General features: G+C 41.5%; 1 protein-coding gene across 6 annotated transcripts in view; it reads right to left on the bottom strand.

The window, feature by feature from the left end:
- Positions 1 to 23,727, bottom strand: part of LOC109428414 (calcium/calmodulin-dependent protein kinase type II alpha chain) — a 205,780-nt gene that overhangs the window by 33,216 nt on the left and 148,837 nt on the right. The gene's annotated exons all lie outside the window — the stretch shown is intronic.

Consider the following 23,727-nt stretch of genomic DNA (forward strand, 5'->3'; position numbering starts at 1 on the left):
AGAGTGCTTTGAAAAATTTGAGCTGGTAAAAGTTTACGGTTAATTATACTTCACAGCATGTACATCCCGACTTAATGTAGATTTTGGAAGATTTATCGATAATGAAAAGGCTTTGATCTTCAATCATCCAAGAATTTTGCTGCAAAATTGCTAAGAGCTTTGTAAAGAGATTGGCTGCCTCAGTATTACTGTGCGCTTTAATTCCACTGTATTTCATAGTTACAGGTATTATATAGATTGTCGATTGTCGTATCGCTGCCGTTAAAACTCCAGAAGAAGGGAGGATTATGTTTCACACGGGATATCCTACTAGACGAGGAACGCCTTGAAGAAGAACTGTATTTATTGTACCCTTCAGGTAAGAAGCTTCTGTCGTTAGTGGATTTTGAGTACGAGCAAAAGCGAGTACGAGCTTTCCATAGAACACTGCGGAGATTACACAGCTCCGGAGCTCATCACGGCTTGTTGTGTGCGAGGAACGCAATTATCGAGGGTCTGATGAAGCTTGTCGTAGAAGGTCATGAGCGCTTCGTCTACCAACCTGACAAAGGATAACGAAGCGTTCAGCATAGCAAAGTCACATCGCTGGAAGTTAAAGCTTGCATTCACAGTTACGTCATCTATCACTACAGGTAGATTGCTGTTGACGATAAATAGAACAACGAGCGGTTTGTGATAGTTGTCAACATTCGCAAGCTCGAAATGATCCGGGAGACTAACAAACACCCGACTAAGTACGACCGCTGCCCAAGCCACGACGTTAAGATCATCATAGGAGATTTAAACGCTCAGGTAGGCCAGGAGGAGGAATTCAGACCGATGATTGGAAAGTTCAGCGCCCACCAGCAGACGAACGAAAACGAAACGGCCTACGACTCATTAATTTCGCCGCCTCCAAAAATGGCCATACCTAGCACCTCTTTCCAATACAGCCTCCCTTATCGTTACACCTGGAGATCACCACAGCACACGAAATCTCAAATCGACTACGTTCTGATTGACGGACGGCACTTCTCCGACATTACCGACGTCAGGACCTATCGTGGCGCCAACATCGACTCCGACCACTATCTGGTGATGGTCAAACTGCGCCCAAAACTTTCCGTCATCAACAATGTACGGTACCGGCGACCGCCACGGTACAACATAGAGAGACTAAAACAACCAGATGTCGCCTCAGCATACGCGCAGAATCTCGATGCCGAGTTGCCAGACGAGGGCGAGCTCGATAAGGCACCGTCTAGAGGACTGCTGGAGTACAGTGAAAGCAGCCATCAACGACACAGCCGAGAGCACCATCGGGTACGTGGAACGGAATCGACGGAACGAATAGTTCGACGAAGAGTGCAGAACGGTTTTGGAGGAGAAGAACGCAGCGAGGGCGGTAATGCTGCAGCAAGGGACCCGACAGAACATGAAACGTTACAAACAGAGGCGGAAACAGCAGACCCGCCTCTTTCGGGAGAAAAGGCGCCGACTGGAAGAAGCGGAGTGCGAAGAAATGGAACTGCTGTGCCGTTCCCAAGAAACACGGAAGTTCTATCAGAAGCCCAACGCATCCCGCAACGGCTTCGTGCCGCGAGCCGAAATATGCAGGGATAATGACGAAGGCTTCTTGACGGACGGACGTGAGGTGATCGAAAGGTGGAAGCAGTACTTTGATCAGCACCTGAACGGAGTGGAGAACGTAGGCACGGGAGACCACGGCTACGGAGGAAACGACGACGCCAGTGCAGCGGAGGACGGCAATGAACCAACTCCCACGCTGAGGGAAGTTAATGATTCCATTCACTAGCTCAAAACCAACAAAGCAGCTGGCAAGGTTGTTATCGCGGCTGAACTTATCAAGATTAGCCCAGAAAACTTGGCCACCTGTCTGCATCGGCTGATAGTCAGGATCTGGGAAACCGAACAGCTACCGGAGGAGTGAAAGGAAGGGGTAATCTGCCCCATTCACAAGAAAGGCTACCATTTGGAATGGGAGAACTTCAGGGCGATCACTATTTTGAATGCTGCCTACAAAGTGCTATCCCAGATCATCTTCCGTCGTCTGTCATCTAAAACGAATGAATTCGTGGGAAGTTATCAAGCCGGCTTCATCGACGGCCGGTCGATAACGGACCAGATCTTCATCGTTTATTTATTGTTTATTTATTTGCCGTCTTTAGTTAGAAAACTACACAGACCGATACTTAATCCTATTTTTAAACTCTATTCTACTAATATTAAAATCAAATTCGTCATAAACAGCATTAAATAATTCACAAGACCTGTCCAGAGGATTATTACGTCCATAATCAGTTCTATGTCCGGGAATCCATAAAAGGCTAGCAACGCGGAGTTGTCGGTTGGGTGCACGGAAACTGATTATTTGGAGCAAGCAGCTACAGTCGATGCGGTTGGTCAGCATGTCAAAAATAAACATTCTCCGCAGGAAAGTTTGTCGTTCCGTTAGAGTCTGCAGTCCAATTAGAGCGCACCTGTGTTCATGCGGTGGTAGGTTTCGGGCATCAATCCAGGGCAGTCGGCGTAATGCAAATCGGACGAACCGTTTCTGAACATTTTCGATTCGTAGTTCGTGAACACCGCGATACGGGGCCCAGATTTGAACTCCATATTCAAGGCCGCTGCGAACCAGCGAACAATACAATGCTTTTAGGGCGTAGATGTCATCGAAATCAGCGGTATTACGGCGCAAGAAGCCAAGCATTGAATTGGCCTTCGCAATCGTCTTGGAAATGTGCTCATTAAACTTCAGTTTGCTATCTAGAGTTATTCCAAGGTCCTTAATGGAGTAAACTCTCTGCAGCATCGCAGAGTCCATCGAGTACTCAAACCGTATCGGTTCATGCTTTCGGGTGTAGGTGATGACTTTGCATTTTGATGGATTTGTCTGCATTCCATTCATTCGACACCGCGATGTCAATCTGTCAATATCAGACTGAAGAGCACAGCAATCCAGCACTGATTTGACTATGCGATAAATTTTTAGGTCATCAGCATACAACAGCTTGCAGGAACACAAATGGTCACACACGTCATTTATAAATAGAATGAAAATTAGAGGCCCTAAGAGGCTTCCTTGTGGTACACCCGAAGGGATATCAAAAACGTCGGATCTGGTATTGCGGATCTTGACAAAGGCCTTTCTGGAGGACAGATACGAATCAATCCAGGTGACTATCCATGAAGGAAGCCCTAGTCGGCTCAGCTTTGCGACGGCGAGTGGACGTGTGGACGTGTGGAACCTTGTCAAAAGCCTTGGAGAAGTCAACATAAATAGTATCAACTTGATGCCGCTTCTCGATGGTGTTGGTAGCGGTGCTGGTGAATGCCATTAAGTTCGATATGGTCAAGCGTTTTTTCACGAATCCATGCTGAAATTTCGATATCGCAGGTTGAACTACTGGGTACACCAAGTCATGTAGTAGACCTTCCAAGACTTTGGCCAAGCAGTTCAGAATCGAGATTGGGCGGTAGTTATCAACCACATGAATATTTCTAGACTTGAAAATCGGTGTAATGGACGCGAGTTTCCAGGCATCTGGAAAAATACCTTCCTTAAGCGAACGGTTGAAAACAAACATGACGGGCGAGGCCAATGACGCTGCGCAGGTTTTAACGAAAGATGGCGGTATACGGTCTGGTCCAGGTCCTTTCGAAGCATCGACTGCACAGAGGGCTTTGTATACAGTATCCAGGCTGAAATCGGACTGTGGCAAACGGATGTGGTAACTAGGTATTGCCCGTTGTGATGATTTATAGATTCCGACGCAAATTAATGATTAGGCTCATTTTCAGCGTAGGTGCGTTATAAATGTTTGCTTACAAAGCAAAACTATCACCAAATGTGTGGCTAACAACACAGCGTAAAATATTCACAAGTACGCGGTCTGGTTTTATATCTGTGAGCCCACGCAAGAAAAATCCACGCAACTAATTTTCGCGCAGGAGTCTAAACAGGTGGAATCTCCGCAATAGCTGGTCGATATACTGCTGCGACTGAAGAGTTTGACTGGGCTCAAATACGCTTTTAAAGAAATCAGCAAAAAGTTTAGCGGAAGCAGCATCGGTGGACGAACTCTGATCACCATAGGTCAAATCTGCTGGAATTGCCTGCGGATCGTTTACGAGCATTTACATACGACCAAAAAGACGACGGATTTTCTTTGAGATCAGCTTGGAGATTACCCACATATTCCTGAAACTGAACTTCACATAGGCTTTCGTATTCAGCTTCTGCAATTTGAACAGCATACTTGTTTTCTGAAGACCGGCAGCGAAAATATCGTTTTCGTGCCTTACGCAGACGGTTACGCAAGTTGCGCAGTTGCGGAGTCCACCACGGTTGTTTGAAAACTGTGGTAGGTCTGTGGGTTTTCAGAGGAACAGTCGCATCTATTACTTGATAAATGTTATCATAAAAAGCGGATACGGCTGCATCAACAGTTGGCAGATCGAGTAGCTGCGACCAATCCAACGCATCCAATCTCGCGTTCACGAGGTCGAAATCACATCTTGCAAAATTATACTCACTGCGGGTTGAATTGGACGAAGATGAATGTTTAGCAGATCGGATGTCAAATCTTAACACCAGCGGCTTATGATGCGGGTCGACTTTCAGCATAGCAGACGGCGATTCAAATAGTACCATGGAGTCCGCGTCGCTCACAAGAACAAGGTTGAGCAGCTTGCCGTTCTCGTTGACCAGATCGTTGATTTGTTTGAGCCCTTTAGAGAGCAAAGACTCAACTACGGCTAGTTCTTGGTCGGTAGACGCGTTGATTGGCAAGAACCCATTCACATCCTCATCAAAATCCCAGACTAGATCAGGCAAGTTGTAATCGCCCATGACGATTATCGTATCGCAAGGAGCTGCCATGTCAAGAAGCTGTTGTACGGATTCAGCGTGCTTGATATACTTGTCAGGATGGCTTACAGGACGGAACAGACGAAAATGGAATGATATGGGAGCATTATTTCCACGGCAGTTTGCTCGAGACTCTCACAGTCTACTAGATGAACAGCTTTGCAGTTGAGTTCCGATTTTACAGCAATTAACACGCCGCCGCCACGCCGAAGCTGACTAGTTCGAGGATTACGGTCACAGCGGTAAATAGTGTAGTTACTTGCCAGTTCAGCATTCGCAATATCAGCGTGAAGCCACGTCTCGGTGAACACTATAACGTCAAAATCACAGGAAGGCAATTTAAGAAGAAGCGTGCTTGTTTGAATCGTACGGCAAATCCCCCAGGAATGCCGTGAATACCAGGCCATCAATGCATCACCTGTTTATCGACTTCAAGGCGGCATACGACAGTATCGATCGCACAGAGCTATGGAGAATCATGGACGAAAACGGCTTTCCTGGGAAGCTGACTAGACTGATTAAAGCAACGATGGACGGTGTGCAAAACTGCGTAAGGATTTCGGATGAACTATCCAGTTCATTCGAATCTCGCCGGGGACTGCGACAAGGTGATGGACTCTCATGCCTACTATTCAACATCGCTCTGGAAGGTGTGATGCGACGAGCCGGACTCAACAGCCGGGGAACGATTTTCACAAAATCCGGTCAATTTGTGAGCTTTGCGGACGACATGGACATTATTGCCAGAACATGCGGAACGGTGGCAGAGCTGTACACCTGCCTGAAACGCGAAGCAGCAAAGGTCGGACTGGTGGTGAATGCCTCAAAAACAAAGTACATGCGGGTAGGCGGAACCGAACAAGACCGGATCCGTCTGGGTAGTAATGTTACGGTAGACGGGGATACTTTCGAGGTGATGGAGGAGTTCTTCTACCTCGGATCCTTTCTGACGGCTGACAACGTGAGCCGTGAAATTCGGAGGCGCATCATCAGCGAAAGTCGGGCCACGAGCACGATGGGCGGACCAGGTGGAGCGTGACCTGGCGAGTATTGGGCGCGACCGAGGATGGAGAGCGGCAGCCACAAACCGAGTATTGTGGCGTACTATTGGTGATTATGTCTTGTCTTAAATGTGATGTTGAACAAATAAATGTATGTATGTATGTATAGTCAACTAACAACCTAATTTCCGTGCCTGAGATGGTATCAGCGTTCTGTGGAATTGCGTTCCGATGAGACCTCAGAGTTGCCGATGTCTGGACTAAGCCAAGTTTCCGTTAGAATGATGATATCATAATCGTAACTTACTACAGCTAGAAGTAGTCGATGGTGATGCTACACAGGCAACAGAAGCTTTCGAATTGTCTTGTACGTGTCCGAGTGTTTCTGTGATTGGCGAATGAACTGCAAGCGGACTTCAGGGCATGGTCTGCTTCTACCTTGTTCGTACTTGTCTGGGTAAAGAGGTCGAAAGACCTCTTATTCGTTTTCAAACACAGGGCCAGGGCGACTTGGATGGCAACATACAACGGCGTGGCGGTAAGGAGCGGTAAAAGCGAGCGCGACTGTAGTAACGGTTGATGTGTAGCAAGAACACTCGAAGTTTCGTTATTGCTAAGCATGTAGTGCGTCATGCTTGACCATTAGGGATAGAAGCTGTGCGGTCGTGAGAGCAGATACAGAAATCAGAAGTAGTTACATATCTCCAGCGAGGAAATATAAACTTTTCCTGAAGGAAATTTCATTCTCCGTGACCAAAAGTGAAACCTGCTACAGCTTCAAATCAAGTATCTTCCACACTCCGTAGACGTGTCTGGACTACGACCCGATCCTGCCAAAATCGAAGCCTTGTCAAAGTGCCTGCTCCCAGTGACATTTCCCGCCTACGATCGTTCCTCGCTGACGTGAATTTCTAGAACAAGTTCGTATAAAAAATGCACCAGCTACGACGACCACTCAACGCACTTCTCAAAAAAAGGATGCCAAGTTCGTTTGGAACCACGTCTGCCAGAAGTCTTTCCAGAAGTTCAAAGAAGTGCTCCAGTCAGATCTTCTCCTAGCTCATTACAACCCGACTCTGGACATCATCGTAGCAGCTGGCGCATCCCTGTCAGGAATTGTAGCCTGCATCATGAAGAAGTTTCAAAACGGAGCTCTCGAAGCGGTGTCACATGCATCGCGTTCTCTCACCGATGCTGAAAAACAACGTTATGGACAGGTGGAGGAGGAAGGTTCAGCCCTGGTATACCTGGTATATTGTAACGAAGTTCCACCGTTTTATCAGCCGATCTTGATGATATTTGGTTCGAAAAATGGGATTCCAAGTGAAGGGGATTCATTCAAGACCGGAGGAAGATTCTGTCATCGCTTCCATCCAGCTGAAAGATGACATTGAAGTACCTCTTCGAGAAGCAGTCGTCCTGTTACGTTTGACATGATACGTAGCACTACTACAAAATACTCCGTTCTCCAGCGTGATGTCAAGCACATTGAAGACGGATGGCCTACTCACCGTATGTTCGATCGTTTCACACCCGTTATGTTTGGAAACCGATTGGTGATTCCTGAAACTTTGCGGAAACGGATTCTGAAGCACCACAATAGAGGACATTCAGAAATGGAAAGGATGAAAGCTCTCACAAGAAGTCGCATCTTCTGGTCCAAGATCGACGACAGCATTTTCGATTACGTCGAGCAGTGCGACAAATGTGCTACTCATTCGAAGACACTAGCTGTGGCGTTTCAAGAAGTTGTAAGAAGAAAGGAATTCAACATTTGAGAATCTCCATCATCCGCAGTCGAACGGCCAGGCAGCACGCGTTGTAGAAACCTTGAACACATCGTTGTTCAAGGTTAACGAGGGAAGAAGATCTTCAAATCACTGCAAATCTTCCTTCAAGCTTACAGAGCAATCCCTAGTCGTGTCCTAAGAACATAAAACCTCCGTCTCAGCTGATGATCGGAAGAAACATGCGGACAGTCCTAAGTCTACTCTAACCACGACAGCCGATGAGCCCAGTCATTAATCAACAACAAAATGACCAGTAAACCGGAAACATGACGCAGTACCACAGACAAACAGACATATAACTCAAATCGCAATCATCGCACGAGTTAACGGTCATTTTGAAAATAAACTGTGGTTCGGACTGTGCTCGCATGTGTCATGGTGGCGCTGATGTGCCTACATCACCTCTCAATTTTGGAGAGAAATGAACGCGACGCCGATCAATGTTTACAAAAAAACGACTCAATCATGAACCTTCATTTAAGTTTTATGAATAGATAACGCCACGAGGGAGTCGTCACCTGCTAAATTATTACATCGAACCGAGGGAAACAACACCTGCAAATGAATGCTTCGGATTGAGCATTATAGAGGGTGCTAGTGAGATACCAAAAGATGTTTTTGAAACAAATTTCTTCTTAGTAATATTCTGTTTGTCTGTGGCAGTACCTAGGCATCTACAAGTTGGAGATGCAGTTTATGCTAAGGTCTACCAATCCAATTCAAAATGGAAATGGGTCCCCGGATGTATGACAAAAATTTCCAGAGTCCTTTGAATGCTCTGCACTTTTTTCAATCATCTTCCGATAGATACAACTTGCTAAATTATCTAAAAATATGACCAAATTGGCTGACTCAATTTTTTTTTGCTATCTCTTCGACTGGAACGCAAATATTTTCCAAACCAACGCTCGGCTACTTCCCAACTCTGACAAACAAATCAGCAACACCGTCATCATCATCACCATCATCTCCATCATTATCATCAACAAACTCTCATTGGCAAACATTCCGCAATTTCCAGATGTGTACAACATACGACTTAGTTCGACAAGATTTAAAAATAAGAAGAACACGTACATATATTCTCGATGGAGAAGCGTGTTGTGTATAAATAGCTAGTGGAAGGAGTTTTCACTTGATTGGCCATACCAAATGTGCCATCCGTGACTATATGTATCACAAGCGAGCGACCCCGGAATCAATTCGCTCCGCAAGCATTCGATCGAACGAATCTGAGGGAAATATCAAATAAATTGAGTGCATAAACTTGGAACAAACTGCGACAATCTGAACCTAGGGGGTGCCTAGGGGGTGCCAGTTTCAGTGGCTCTCAGGTTGCTTTTTTTTTAAGGAAATACCGATCTGACCTCAATTTCTTGGTATAATGATATACTGCGTCGCGGGAAAATAGAATTTGTATTTTCAGTTTGAACTTAAGTACTTAACAATCATTGCGACAACCCCTGTTTTTTTGGATTGAAAACAATCAGGTCCATTAGAATACATTTTCGAAGCAATCATTAGACGTGTAAATTTCGGAAACTTTAAAATATCCACAAATTTGCGTGTAACTTGTATTCATCGTGACATCCTCTTTGTTTTATTGCATGATAACAATCCTTATAAAAATAGCTTTCAAGAACAATTTTAGGAAATATAAATACTTAAAATTTCAAAATCAGAATACATATTTGCATTTTTGATTTGGCCACAAAATTAATGGCTAAAAAGCGTTTTTTTAATTAGTTGAATATTACCACGTGGACACGAAAATATTTTTACAGAAAAATTGTGAGTATGATTGATTGATTGATTTGTCTTTATTAAAGAGACTTTCAGGTGAGTATGATTCTCAAAACTACAAAATTCGCACTTGAATATTCTGAGTTCCGGTCTGAAGCTTCACTAACATATTATCAATCCAGTTGAAACCCGGAATTTGGTGCGAGCGAACTTCGATTTTTCTCATCGGGATCCTGATGTTCGCACCAAATTCCGATTTCGACTGGATTGGTAATTACCATATATTAATATATCTGGTGAATGGAATGCTGTATAAAGCATACTTTTTAATAAGTATTTCAAGCATTGTTTTGTTGATGTCGGCAATTCTATTGATATTTGCTTTTAAAAATTCTCCAATTATTCTTCAGGCAATTCCTTAGGGAATTCTTTTAGTGAAACCATTCGACAATGACTCTGGGAACTTCCACACACTTTTTTTTTAATATCTTCGGCAAGTCATTCTGCTTGTTTTTGGATTTTCGTCCATTTTTTGGACTTTTATTATTTATGCTAGTCGGTATTCCTTCGCCAATTCCTTCGAAAACTGCTTCGGAAAATCTTTCATTAATCGTTTCTATAATTTTATTGAAAAATCGTCAGACACTTTCTTCTAGATTTCTTCAGTTTTTATGTAAGGAATTCTTGCAGCAGATGATTCCAGAATACCTTCGGCAATTCCGATGTTACTTACATTGAACATTTATTCGGGAGTTTCATCAGCAATTCATTCGAAAATTTTGGCAACTTCGATTATCACTTTTGGTAACTTCTTTGGTAATTTCTTTGGATATTGATTCAACAAATTTCTTAGTGATAGTGATTTCCTTCAGAAATTTATTTAAAAAAAACTTTGGCGGTTCTTTAAAAATTCTATCACGGTGATTCTACGGAAATTACTTTTGGGGTTCTTTTTAAATTTTCTTCAGAAATTCCTTTAATGCTTTTGGAAAATTCTTTGAGAATTTCTTTGAATTAATTTCTTTGTTTTTTTTATAGAATATATACAATATTTCGGCAATTTATTTTGAGATTGGATTTGGCCAATTTCCTTAAAAAGTCTTAATATTTTTTATTCAGGAATTCCACTAGTAATTCTTATATGCATTCATTTGGCAACTACTTTGAAAGCTCTAATGTAATTTTGATGGATTTTTTTCCGACAATTTCATTGAGAATTTTTTCAGTAAGTTTTTCGTGAATTTCATGGGATTTTGTTTGACCAAGACCAGTTGAGAATTTTAGATTTTCCAATTCAGCAACTTTTGGAAGCAATGAATATAAATACAGTTAAATCATAAAGAATTTCAAAAATAATCTCATTAAAATTGCCTAATAAATCCGCAAAATAACTGAAAAAGAAATTGCTGATATAATTTCAGAGGAATAGACATTGAAATTATGCAAAAAAATAAAAAAAATAAATGCTGATGAAATTCTAATGAAACTACCGCAGACATTTTCAAAAAAAAGAATAATAACCATGTCGAAGGAATCCTCAAAGAAATGGTCATGCTACGGTATAGCGAATACGGAGTCGTAGGTTCGAATCCCACCAGAACGCGTTTTTTTTTCGCAAATTCATCTCTCAATTTGTCAATTAGCAACATTCTGTGCCTTCTAATTAATTACAAGTTTTTTCCCGTACATTCCTATAGGATTTCACTAGGGATTTCTCTAGTAATACCTTCTAGGATTTCTCTGGAAATTCCAAATTCGAAATTCGAATAGGGATTCCTCTAGAGATTTCTACTGGAATTCCTTTAAGAAGCCCAAGAGGAGTTCCAGGAGTAATACCATGATTAATTTCTATAGTAATTCACAAATAAAAACTCTAGAATAATTCCTGGATGAGTCTCTAGAAAAATCCCTGGAAGGATCAAAGGCATTTCTGGAAATATCCTAGGAACACTGCCTAGAAGAATCCTAGCTAGAAGGCCAGGAGAAATCTCTAGAGCGATTCCTGCAGGTATCACCGTGAGAATTTCTTGACGAGACCTACAGGAGGCATTCCTGAAACATTAGAAGCAGCAGGAATCTTTTTTTTTTAATTATTGTGTATTTTAACTTGCTAATTCTACACTTAAGCAGGAATCGCTTATGGAATCCCAGGAGGAGTTCCTGGATGAAAGTCAAGAGGATTTCCTGGAAGAATCCAATAAGAAATATTTAGAGAAATTCCAGGAAAACCTTTAGGATTTCCAGGAGGAAACACTGAAGGTACTTCTGAAATATTCCTAGAAAGATTGCCTTGAAGAATCCCAGCAAGTTTTGAAAAAATCCTTGGAGAAATTCTTAGAATAATTCCTAGAAAAATTCCGGGAGATATTGCAGTCAGAAATTCTGGAGGAGTCCTAGGAGGAATTGCTGGAAGAACCACAGTAGGAACTGCTTGAGAAATCCAGCTGAAATTCCTGGAGGAAGACCAAGTGGAGTTCCTGGAGAAATCCCATGAGAAATTTATGAGAAAATCCTTGGATAAAATATCTTCCTTAAAAATGCCTGGAGGACCACCGGAGAGCTTCTGAAGAAATCACTGGAAAAATCTCAGGAGGTATAGTAGGAGGTAGGTGTATCATTGTAGAAATCCCAGCAGAAATCGTAGGAGGTATTGCTGGAGGAAACTATACAAGAATTTATAGAGAAACCCAATCAGGAATGCCTGGCGGAATCCAAAGAAAAAATGCCAAGAGAAGTCCCTGCAAGAACTGGTAGAGGTATTCTGGAAGAATCTTTAGGGAAGGTCCTGAAGGAATCGCGAGGAATTTCTGCAGAAATATCAGGAAGATTTTTCGGAAGAATTCCAGCTATAATGCTAGGATAAATTCGTAAAGGAATCACAAGAAGAATATCTGGACGTATCATAGTAAGAATTTCTGAAGGAATTGCTGGAAGAACCGTAGGAGGAGTTGCTTGAGGTATTCTTGGAGGAAGGCCAAATGGAATTTTGTAGGAGTTCCATGAGGAATTTCTATTGGAATTCCTGAATGAGTCCTTGGAGGAATCCCTGGTAGGAGAACCAAAGAAATTTCTGCAAGAATTTCAGGAAGATTACCTGGATAGATTCCAGCAAAAAAGCCAAGAGAAAGCTCTAGAAGAATCCGTAGCATAGTTTCTGAACTACTGAATTTCTGAGCAGTATTCCAAGTTCGCCTAACTCCATGAATTCCTTCAGGAATTTGTCAAAGAATCCGCCAAGGAATTCAACAGAAATAACCCTTTTCAGAATTCCTCCGTCAAATCTGTCATCGAATAATTTCTGAACTACCATAGCTAGAATGTATTAAGGAAGAATAGCTGGAAGAACCGCAGGAATTGCTAGAAGAATCCCAGCTGGAATAACTGGAGCAGCGCTTCCCAAAATTGAGAAGCGGATCTTGGGAGTTTGGGAAGCGCGGATCTGGAGGAATACCTAGAATTCAGGGAGGTATCATAAGTAATTTCTAGAGAAATCCATGAATCAGGAATGCCGGGGGTATCCTAAAAGAAGTTCCTCTACCAAGTCCCCGGAGGAATACCTACAGTTCTTCTTGAAAGAATCGGTAGAAGTATACTGGAGGAATCCCTGATAGAATCGCAAGAGAAATTTTTTGAGGAATCTCAGGAAGATTTCCCGAAAGTATTGCAGCATGTAAATATACCAGGTGAAATCCCTAGAAGGAGTTAGAATGGGAATTGCTTGAAGAATTCCAGCCAGAATTCATTGAGGAAGGCCAATAGAAGTTCTTGGAGAAATCCTCGGCGGAATTTCTGAAATAACCTTTGGAGGAAGTCCTGGTTAAATTCTTGAAGAAATCTCTGGAAGAATCACCGAAGGGATTTTTAGAAAAATCCCAGGATGATTTTCTGGAAGAATTTCCGAAAGAACTTCCCTAGTAGAATTCCTGAAGGAATCACATTGAGAATTATTGGTGGAGTTCTAAGAAAATTTGCTGGAATCCTAGCCACAGTTCTCGGAGGAAGGCCAAAGGAAATTTCTGGAAGAATCTCTGAATAAAATCTCTGAAGGAATTCCTGGAAGAATCACCGGAAGAAACTTCTGAAAGAATCCCAGGAAGGTTGTCCTGAATAACCCCACCAGGAATTCCTGAAGGAATCCCAAGATAAATTTTTAGAAGAATCCCTAGAAGAATTCCAAGAAGTTTATTAAAGAAATATCGGGAATCTATATATATAAAAATGAATTTCTGTCTGTCTGTCTGTCTGTCTGTCTGTCTGTCTGACCGCTATGGATTCGGAAACTACTGAACCGATCGGCTTCAAATTTTGTATGCAGGGGGGTTTTGGACCGGGGAAGGTTCTTAGCCTGGTGTGAGACCTCTCCGGTCTCTGGAACGGGGGGCTCCCATACAGATGACTTCGCGGGGGACGTCCCTATGGAGCTGCATGTCAAAAAACACAGTAGGCAGGCAGTACGAAGTTTGCCGGGAAGTACAAGTGAATGCTTCTAAACAGATATGTCAACATTGTAAGTGATCATGCAAGGCTATTTTGGCATCGGAATCCGATTACCTCTGGGAGAGAACTAGAGATTCAACATGATTGTTCAAGATAAGGCGTCAGTAAGAGCAGGTAAGACACTTCTTTTTCGGCGTAGGTCATAGAGCGTTGATAATAATGAGAATCTCAACGAAATAGGAGTACACCAGTATTGATGGTGGTCTGCATATTTCGGCGCTTCAGGATTCAGCCTGTCCGATTTTACTACCATGGTACAGACCTATATACCAGCAAGCAAGGACAAGTAAAACGATATCGGGACGCGGAATGGTCGCGCTAGAATCCACCGACCGAGAAATTCAACTGGCTTGAGAGGGCTGCCACCAACCGGCAGGTTTCTGAGGATTACTACGACCCGGAAAAACCGGATGATTTTTTTTTCTGGAGGGAGGCCAGGGGGCCTAACTTGAGATGACATGGTCGCCCGATATTTGAATATGCAAATCTGGATTGCAGTTTTGAAGGAACAAAATGACTGGATTCTCCCAGAGATTCCTTCAAGAATGCATCTAGGGATTCCACAAGACATTTCTTTGGGGATTTGTCCTTAAGTAGGGATTTAGATATCTATAGAGGTTCCTTCAGTGATTGTTCCGTTGCTGTTTTTGCGGTTTCCTTCGAGAGTTTAACCAGAGATACTTTATAGTATTTCTGAAACCATTCCTTAAGAGATGTCTTCCAGAATTTCAATTGTTCCTAGAATAATTCATTTAGAAATTATTGCAGACATGGAATTCTTCAGATTTTTTTATCCAGTGATTCCTACGGAATCTTCCAGGAATTCGCTAAGAAAACTCTCCTGTGATCTCATAAGGAGTTCCACATGGGGTTTCTTCAGAAATTCACCCGGGAGTTCCTTCTGTGATTTTTATGAAATAACTTTTGGGATTATTTTAAAAATAACTCCAAACACTCTTCTTGGGCTTCCTCCAAAAATTCTTTCTGGAGTTGTTCCAGGACCCCTCTGTGGATTCCTTCAAGGATGCGTCTAAAAATCCTACAGGGATTCATCCAGGAATTCCTCTATAAAGTTCGCTAGAGATTCCTCTAGAAATTCCACCAGATATTCCTCTAGATATACATCGAGCAATTCCTCTAGAGATTCCACCAGGAGTTCATCCAGGAACTCATTCACGAATTCTTTCAGGGATTTGTTCAAGAATTCCTCCAGGGATTCTTCCTGGAAGTTCTCCAGTGATTCTTCATTAAAATCCACCAGAAATTTCTCTAGGGATTTCTGTAGAGATTCCTCCAGGAGTTCCTTAGAAGATTGCAAAAGGAATTTCTCTAGAGATTTCTCCAGAAATTCTCTCTGGTATGTCTACTGGAATTCCTTCAGGAGCTCCTCCAGGCATTACTTCAGGAATTCCTCTATGGATTGCTCCTGGAATTCCTCCACGAATTCTTTTAGGAATTCCTCCAGGAATTCTTATAGAAATACCTCCAGGGATTTCTATAAGGATTCCTCCAGGGATTCATCCAGGCATTCCTTCAGGATTTAATTCTGGGACTTCCCCAGGAATGTTTTTAATAATTCCACCAGGAATTACCCCAGGAATCCCTGCAGATAATAACTCAGGAATTCCTGCAGAATTTACCTCAGGAATTCTGGATTTCATCCAGGCATTTCCTCCAGGATTGACAAACAAGAGTACCTCCAGGAATTACCTCAAGAATTAATCCAGGAATTGATCCAGAAAATCCTCCAGCGATTCCTTTTTGAAATTGTTTCAAAAATTTCTTCAGTAATTCCTCCAAAAGTTCTTCTAGGGATTCCTCCGGGAATTCTTCCAGGGTTTCCTTGAGGAATTTTTACAGAAATTTTTACTCCAGGTATTCCTTCAAGGATTCCTCCAGAGATTTCTTCAGGAATTGCTTTAAGGGATCCCTCCAGGAATCCCACCAGAATTTTCTCCAGGAATTCCTTCAGAAATTGGTCCAGGTATTTACTAGAAATTCCTTTCGGAATTCCTCTAAAGATTCTTCCAGGAATTCCTCCGATGATTCCTCCAATAGTTCATCCAGATATTCCACCAAGAATTTTTCCAGGAATTCCTCCAGAAATTCCTCTGGAAATTCCTAATGGAATTTCTGCAGGGATTCCTCCAGGAGTTTCTTTGGAGATTTCTCAAGGATTCCTCCAGTGATTCCGCCAGGTATTTTCTAGAAATACCTCCTGTAGAAATTCCATAAGGGATTCCTCGAGGAATTTCTCCAGAAATTCTTTAAAGGATTCCTCCAGGGATTCTACCTGAAAGTTTACCAGCGATTCTTCAAGAAAATCCTCGAAAAATTCCTCCAGAAGTTCCTCTGAAGATTTCTCAAGGAATTTCTCAAGAAATTCCTCCAGGAATTCGCACTGGCATGTCTCCAAGCATTCCTTAAGAAGCATCTCTAGGAAATCCTCTTGGGAAAGCTGTTGGAATTCCTCCAGGAATTCTTTTAGGAATACCGCCAGGGGCTCCCCCAGGGATTTTCATAGGCATTGCTCCAGGAGTTCATCCAGGTATTTCTTCAGGATTTGATTCTGGGACTCCTCCAGGAATACCTTTAAAATACCCAGAAACTCCTGCGGAAATTACCTTGCAAAGAACTCTTGCAGAAATTAATCCAATAATTCGTTCAGAAATTACAACGGCAATTTATCCAGGAATTTCTACAGGAAATCATCCTCATGGAGTTCATACACGAATTATTCCAAGAATCCAGGGATTCCTCCAAGGATTCCTCCAGAGATTTCTCCAGAAATTGATTCAAGAGATTTCTCCAGTATTTCTCCCAGGATTTACCAGGGATTCCACTTTAGATTCTTCCGGAACAGAAGATATTAAAAACCATCAGAACTAAACCAATTTAAAGTGTCGTAGTGAAAGATCCACAATTAAAATGGGGCAATACAAAGTTTGCCGGGTCAGCTAGTGGTCCATAAAGGAAGCCTAAAAAAGTCACTGTTTGAATAGATAAAGGTATTACTGGAGGAATCCATGGAGAAGTCTGATGATTGTTCTTACCAATATCCAAAACGCCAAAACGTGCAACAGGTGTTTAAGTAATTCCGTGTGTGTTTAAGTTTTATTCAAATGTGCCTTAAATTTATTGTGTGAAATTTTAAATTTTAGGTGACTGTCAAGGAAAAATTCTAAGTGGTGCCAAATTTGTTCTAGGGGGTGCCAGGCACCCCTGGAACCCCCCTAGCTACGCCAATGATCTGAACGCTTTTCTCCGCCAACGATATCGATTCGTTCCTTGGGCTCTATAGGTAATGTTGAATGGAACGATTGTTTGCGATTGCTCAAGGTCTTCCAGGAAGATGGTAGTTCAAATATCCGTAGATATTTCACATGTAAAATCATAAAATCTAGTCTTGAGTCTAGTAGGCATAGTGGTTGCTGCGTGCATCCATCAAAGTCAAAATATGGAATCGATCAATCGATGACAGGTGGTAACCCATTGACAACTTGTCGTTGTCGAACATCATTCCGCGAACGCAGATTTTCGCCGGATGAAGGAAGCCTGTGTGTTGTGCACCTTCGCATCGTTTATGCCACAACATTCCACGGAAGCTTTCATCGAATCAAGCCGTTGATTTACCACTCTAATTGTTTAGAACAGGCACATCGCGTGTGCACGGCAATCATTGTGGGAACATCGGAGCCGGCCGGCTGACGATGGATTCAATCAGTAACGACGACTACGACGACCGTTTCGCGTCGCCATCCGCTACTACTGCCGGCGTACTCTCAACTTGTGTATTTACTATAGTTGTTGAAGTTTGAGTCAAGATTCAGTCAGCATCTGGTTTGCCCAGAAGCGTATTGTGTAAACAGAAACTAAAAACACTAATCGAACTGCATCTGATGAAGAGCGTGAGGAACGTTGAACTTCTACAGAACTTGCTCTTTTCCGTGTAGAATCACGGGTTCGCACCTTCGATCAGACATCGCAGCAGCCCATTTCGGTCAATTCTGCGAACGTCGATTCCAAAGGTGCCTTTGATTGTTCATAATCTCCTACAATCATCCGAACTGTCCCTGTTTGCATCTGCACGACGAGGGGCTCGTGACTACGTTGTAAATCAATCAGACTTGGAAGTGCGTCCGTTCCTCGGATATGGACGAGTCCCAAAATTTGCGACCTGCTTGTCCTATGCGGTGACAAGGGCGCCAGCTCCGCTCCGATCCGATGGATGTGTCTACTGTCCATCCTTGCCGGTCGCGGACCAACGCACCACACGGTCTCCGTCGGTCTCGCTCTCGGATTCTTGTTCTAAAAGTGGAAACATTTTGATTTCATCCAATGCTCTTGAGGAGTTATATTTAGATCATCGGTAAATATCACTGTTTTCATTTTGTGTCCTTCTTCGTCGGCGTCGCAGAGGTAGGGGGGCGCGCGGCAGAAGCGGCGGCGATGTCTTTGCCTAATTTTCCACCCACTCGGTCATCGCTTTGAATAGGCGAGTTTTTCGCGCTAGGTTCGGTCGGTGGATGGTCGATATTTTCTCAGCAGCTCCCAGTCGGGAGACGGGACGTTGGCTGTGGGACGGGATCGTGTCCGTGACGTGCGGCGTTGTTTTTACAGAAAAAAGTGTGTTTGAGATGTGTTCTAGTCTGAGGCGCAGATTTGACATAGGACTACACTTTGGCGATGGCTTTTCAGGCCAAACATTTCAATAGGGCCTGTCTGCATTTGAGAGGCTCTCTTTGTTCACTTTCTCTTTCAATTATTGCAATGTAATGGTACTCTTTTCAAATATTTTTACAGTGCAAATCAAAAAACGATTGTTGAAACAAATAAACAGCTGAGATATTACCGAAAGAGAGGGAAACCAAAGAGAGCCTCTCTTCTGCAGATACCCAACTAACAATTGGCTTTCAAGGGCAAAACAAAACATACACTCAGGCAAATAAACCTAAGATTATCATAAGGTCTAAGTTATAAAATGGTCTTTAAACAATTCATAACGGCTAGATTGAATTTCAGAAGGTCGGTTTATGACACAAATTTGACTCACAGTTTGGTTTTAAACACATTTAGCACCACGATATTCTTAATCGTCGATGGCCGCGTGGGTTGGGCACGAGCTCAGTGATCTCGACGTTCATGGATCGATTCCAGTCTGCATCATTTTACGATTTTTCTGGTCTTTTCATAGGTTTATCTTATGTAATTAGGTCATAATAAGCTTGTTTAATTTTCATAAGGTATTCTTATGGCATCCATACTTTACAGTTATGGCTAAATTTCAAAAGGTATTTTGATGAATTTCGGTAGTTTACTTCGCTGAGTGTACTGTTACCCATCTTTGTTTCGGTAGCGCAACTACCGAACTGATGATGTTTACCTTTTTTTACATGCCTATCAACATAATCTGCTGGGGGGATTATTTTATTTTTCCTACTTACAACCCACATCCGACAATTTTTTTAAGTAGGAATGGTAGAACTTTCAATTCCCTCGGTCGCACGTACATTAGTTTTGCATTTTGTTCCACCATTTCCGTGAAAAATGAGATCCGGCTTGTGCAAGTGAGGAGTTGAGGTTAGAATTGTAGGATATTCTAGGTTATATTTGCTATCCACTTCACCTGAACGATTTTCAAACCCAGAAATATCGTACTTCTAATTAGTTTACACTGCCGTAAAAAATACTGTTATGCTCAGAATAAACAGTTATACCTACGGATCACACTCATTTACTCGTGAATCTCAATCTGACTGTAAAAATAATGAATTTCTTTCCAATGTTTTGAAACCCCGAACGAATTTGACATTGCTTTCGAGAAGCATCATCACGACGACGACAACACTCCCAAGCGGTCGAATCGTCGTTTTGGGGGTGAATCACTTATTAAAAGACACCATTATGACGAATTAATTCAGCATATTGTTGAATAACATTTGAATTATTTTCACGTACAACCTATGTTCGGGTTTTGTTCACACAAATTTGGAGAAGTTATAAAGCATCATGTTGTGCACCAACTTATTTTGTTGTTGTTCAAAACGTTTTACAAATGTACAAGAAAGGTGTTATTAAGCTTTGGCAATAATGACTGAAAATAAATAAAATGGAAAAATGTTGAACTCTAGTAATTATTTGCTCTCATGTTGAGAACACCTATTATGAAATAAGAATTACATATAAAATTATCTAAATCTTGATTAGAACTCGAGACCTGTTGATTGCCAGCCGCATGCCTTCCTATCTGCGCCATCCTAGAGATGGTGAGATGCAGCACCCAAAGCAAAACATAATCTTCCCATGACTCAATAATGATCACTCCTGAACTTGTGTTCAGCAGTGGTGAATTATCACAGCACGTGGTAATCAACTGAACAACGCCTTATACTTCAACAGCTGTTCAGCCCAAAACACGTGTTTTCCATTCTGATTTCGCTGTCAGTATTTTTATCGCACGGTGAGAAAACTTGTATCGAATGCGGCCAAAAAGTGTTGGTCCTTATTGAAGAAATTGTTTCCAGACGAACTTATTGCGATATGAATATGTTTTTATTTTCATTATTAAATATCGATCTTTAAAAATGTATTACAATATGTGGTGCGGTATGGTCTTGGACATGGTGCATTCACAGCATCTGTTCAGGTAATCTACTCATGCTCAGTCGAAGATCCGTAAACCTTTTTTTTTATTTTTGCTTTTGTCATGCTTGTGTTATGGAATCTTGATATTATGTTCAATAAATAGTGCATAAGGATGTTTAGGGATATTTGAAATTGTCGATGGTTTGGTTATCTAGGTGACTGTGGAAACAATATTCAGTAAACACGAAAGCTGAAATGTCAAATGCATCGATCCAAGTGTCTCGTACAATCGAACTGCTGCGGAAGATAAAGAATATAATAATCAAGGTACAAGGTATCTTGTTACAGACTAATAATAATAAATAAATGTCTCATTTTTACGTTGATTACGTCTCTTGGCACTCAATGTTAAACTACATAATTCTATTCTGTTTTATTTTATGTGATTCGTTTAAAATTTTGGTTACTTAATAACTTGGTTATCTAAACAGTTTTAGCCATGATTTATCCCATAATCCGAACAAAGTTTCGAGTCAAACTATGACGGGCTGAAGGCGTTTATTTGACAAGTGAAAGGCACATTGTTCAGGAGCATATGCTTATCGATACATCAGCTTAATAAGATGCAGACAAATGTTTTGTTAAACTCTTTTGTTAAGGAATCAATGCTTGTCGAATAAATTTCTTGTTAAACTTTTGAAAAGTATTTTAATTTATCATTGTTGATACCGATGAGGAAAGTCGAACATTGACTATTTTCTCAATTGAAAAATTATTTAAACAGTAATGTGTAGAGCATAATTTTAGTTCAGCTATCATTACCATTATTCAGCAACAATTCAGCAAGCTTGCTTGTTTGTGACTTGCAATTGTTAGTTGGGAAGACCTTTAGACATGTTTGGCCTGTTTTATCTCTAGAGATAGTTATTTTGACCAATGAAGTTTGGCTCCTTAGGGATGATACATGAAATATAATAAGCCACGCAAAAATCGACCTTTTTAAACCACAAACTTATCAAGTAGGGAAGTTGAACCGTCTCGACCGGTCTTCTATTTTGGGGAACCATTCTTCTATTTACTCAGTCAATTTTGAGCCAATGACAAATTTTTGGAATACAGGGAGATACGTATTGTATGCAGCCATACACAAAGTTTCAAGTCAATTAGTTGAATTGACTGAGTTATAGTGAAAAACTGCCTAAAATGTCCAAGTGGATCGGTACCCTACACCCTCAATTTGTGTGCACAAGCCATTTGTATGAAAACCTTTCGGCGAAATTTGAATGATTAGCGAATTTCGTTCAAACCGAAACATGTTGCGATCTAATCTCTTTTTTGAATCTCTACACAACCAACCACCACAAACCACACAAGCACACCTGGGGTTGTCTGGTTCGTGCCTTTCAGCACATTTCCACAGCCTACTATACAGAGGTACTGACGATCGAGCGATCAATCAGCGAGTGCGTGCGCATTGCGTATTGTGAGCAATGCTGCTGCCCGTTCTCTTGGTTATTTCGTTTTGTTCCGCGAAAGATTCGATCAATCGAATGGAACAAGTTTTTTTTGTTACGCGGGTTATTGTTGAACAATCGCGATCCCATTTAACCCCGATACTAGGTCCAGTTCGACAATCGTTAATTACGAGATTTGACTGTTGTTCGGCTTTGTTGGCAGGCAACCTTCTCTCGAATATGCACTTATTATAGCAGTGCCTTCCTTTCCCTGGAGAGCGTCGTTTCGCTCGATGAAAGGCGAAGTCTGTGTACAATTATCCACCAATATTGATGGGGACATTGCCTGTCTTCGTCTACGGTGCAAGTATACACTGCAAAATATTTTTGCTGGTAATAAGCAAACTTTGCTGATTTTTTGCGTGTTGATTGCATTTAGCAATACAAATTACTGAGTATCAGCAATTATTTTTCAACTTGTTGAACCATCCAGCAATTTTGACAGTTGATCAGCAAAGTTGTGCTGAAATTCAGCAAAAATGTTGCTAAAATTCAGCAATTTCTTTTGCTGATTTTTTGCGTGCTGGAAGCATTTCAAAAATTTTGGTGTGTAGGTCCCAGAGAGGGGGTATTCCTCGGATTTAACGTCGAGGCAACGACCATGTGCACAAACAAGCGATTCATTGTTCAATTTGATATTTCAGTTTCACTTGAAATGAACATACCGGTAATACAAGCTTCCTCGAGAGTAATAGTAAGCCTGGAATTAATTCCTTATATTGATATCGAAAGAAGGGCCCATATGATCAAATCGGTAATCATGCGGATCATGCTGAGGGTGACGTATTCGATTCCCGGTCGAAAAAAGAACTATATCGAAAGCTAGTTTTCGGTGAAATGCGGGACGAGTTCACTAGGCAGTGTTATCAGGCACATGTTAGCTATATGCAAAAATGTCCAATAACACAGCGTAACAAAAATTAACTTTTGGTCTGTCTCAAGAGCAAACTCAGGTGTCTCTGATAGATTTTGGGCCGCTGAATCCGAATCCGGGCTCAGATTTGCTCCAGCACGTCACAATTTTGAGCTATACCCTAATTTTTAGGGCAAAATATGCGGTTCTGGGCTTTTTTAACTGCCAACCATTAAGCATGGAAATATTTTTTTTTAAACAACCAAACGGTAAATTGATCAATTAATTTCTAAATTAACGACTCATGCAAAATATTTTGTTTTACCAAATCAAATTTGGTAGATTTAAGCATTTTATGTTAGTAAGTAAACTCGCATGCAACTTTTGGAGGGTGACTTGTACAGGAAATATCGTACCTTACATTAATCGCTTAAAACTATCAAATTTGATCTGGTAAAACGAAATATTATGCATGTGAGTCGTTAATTTAGAAATTAATTGACCAATTTACCTTTTGGTTGTTTAAAAAAAATATTTCCATGCTTAATGGCTGGCAGTCAAAAAAGCCCAGAATCGCATATTTTGCCCTATAAATTGAGGTATAGCTCAAAATTCTGACGTGCTGGAGCAAATCTGAGCCCGGATTAGGATTCAGCGGCCCAAAATCTATCAGAGACACCTGAGTTTGCTCTTGAGACAAAAAAATGTTACGCTGTGTAATTTAGGGCATAACCTTTTTTCGATTGAACTTGATTTCAATAAAAATGTCCCTTTTAAGTAAAATGAACTTTGATAACGGATTTGACATTCGAAAATAACCGAGATTTAAAAATACATTCATCTAAGCCATCACCTTGATCAATTGACCTTGACT

Source organism: Aedes albopictus, chromosome 1 (assembly GCF_035046485.1).
Source record: "Aedes albopictus strain Foshan chromosome 1, AalbF5, whole genome shotgun sequence".
Lineage (NCBI taxonomy): Eukaryota > Metazoa > Arthropoda > Insecta > Diptera > Culicidae > Aedes > Aedes albopictus.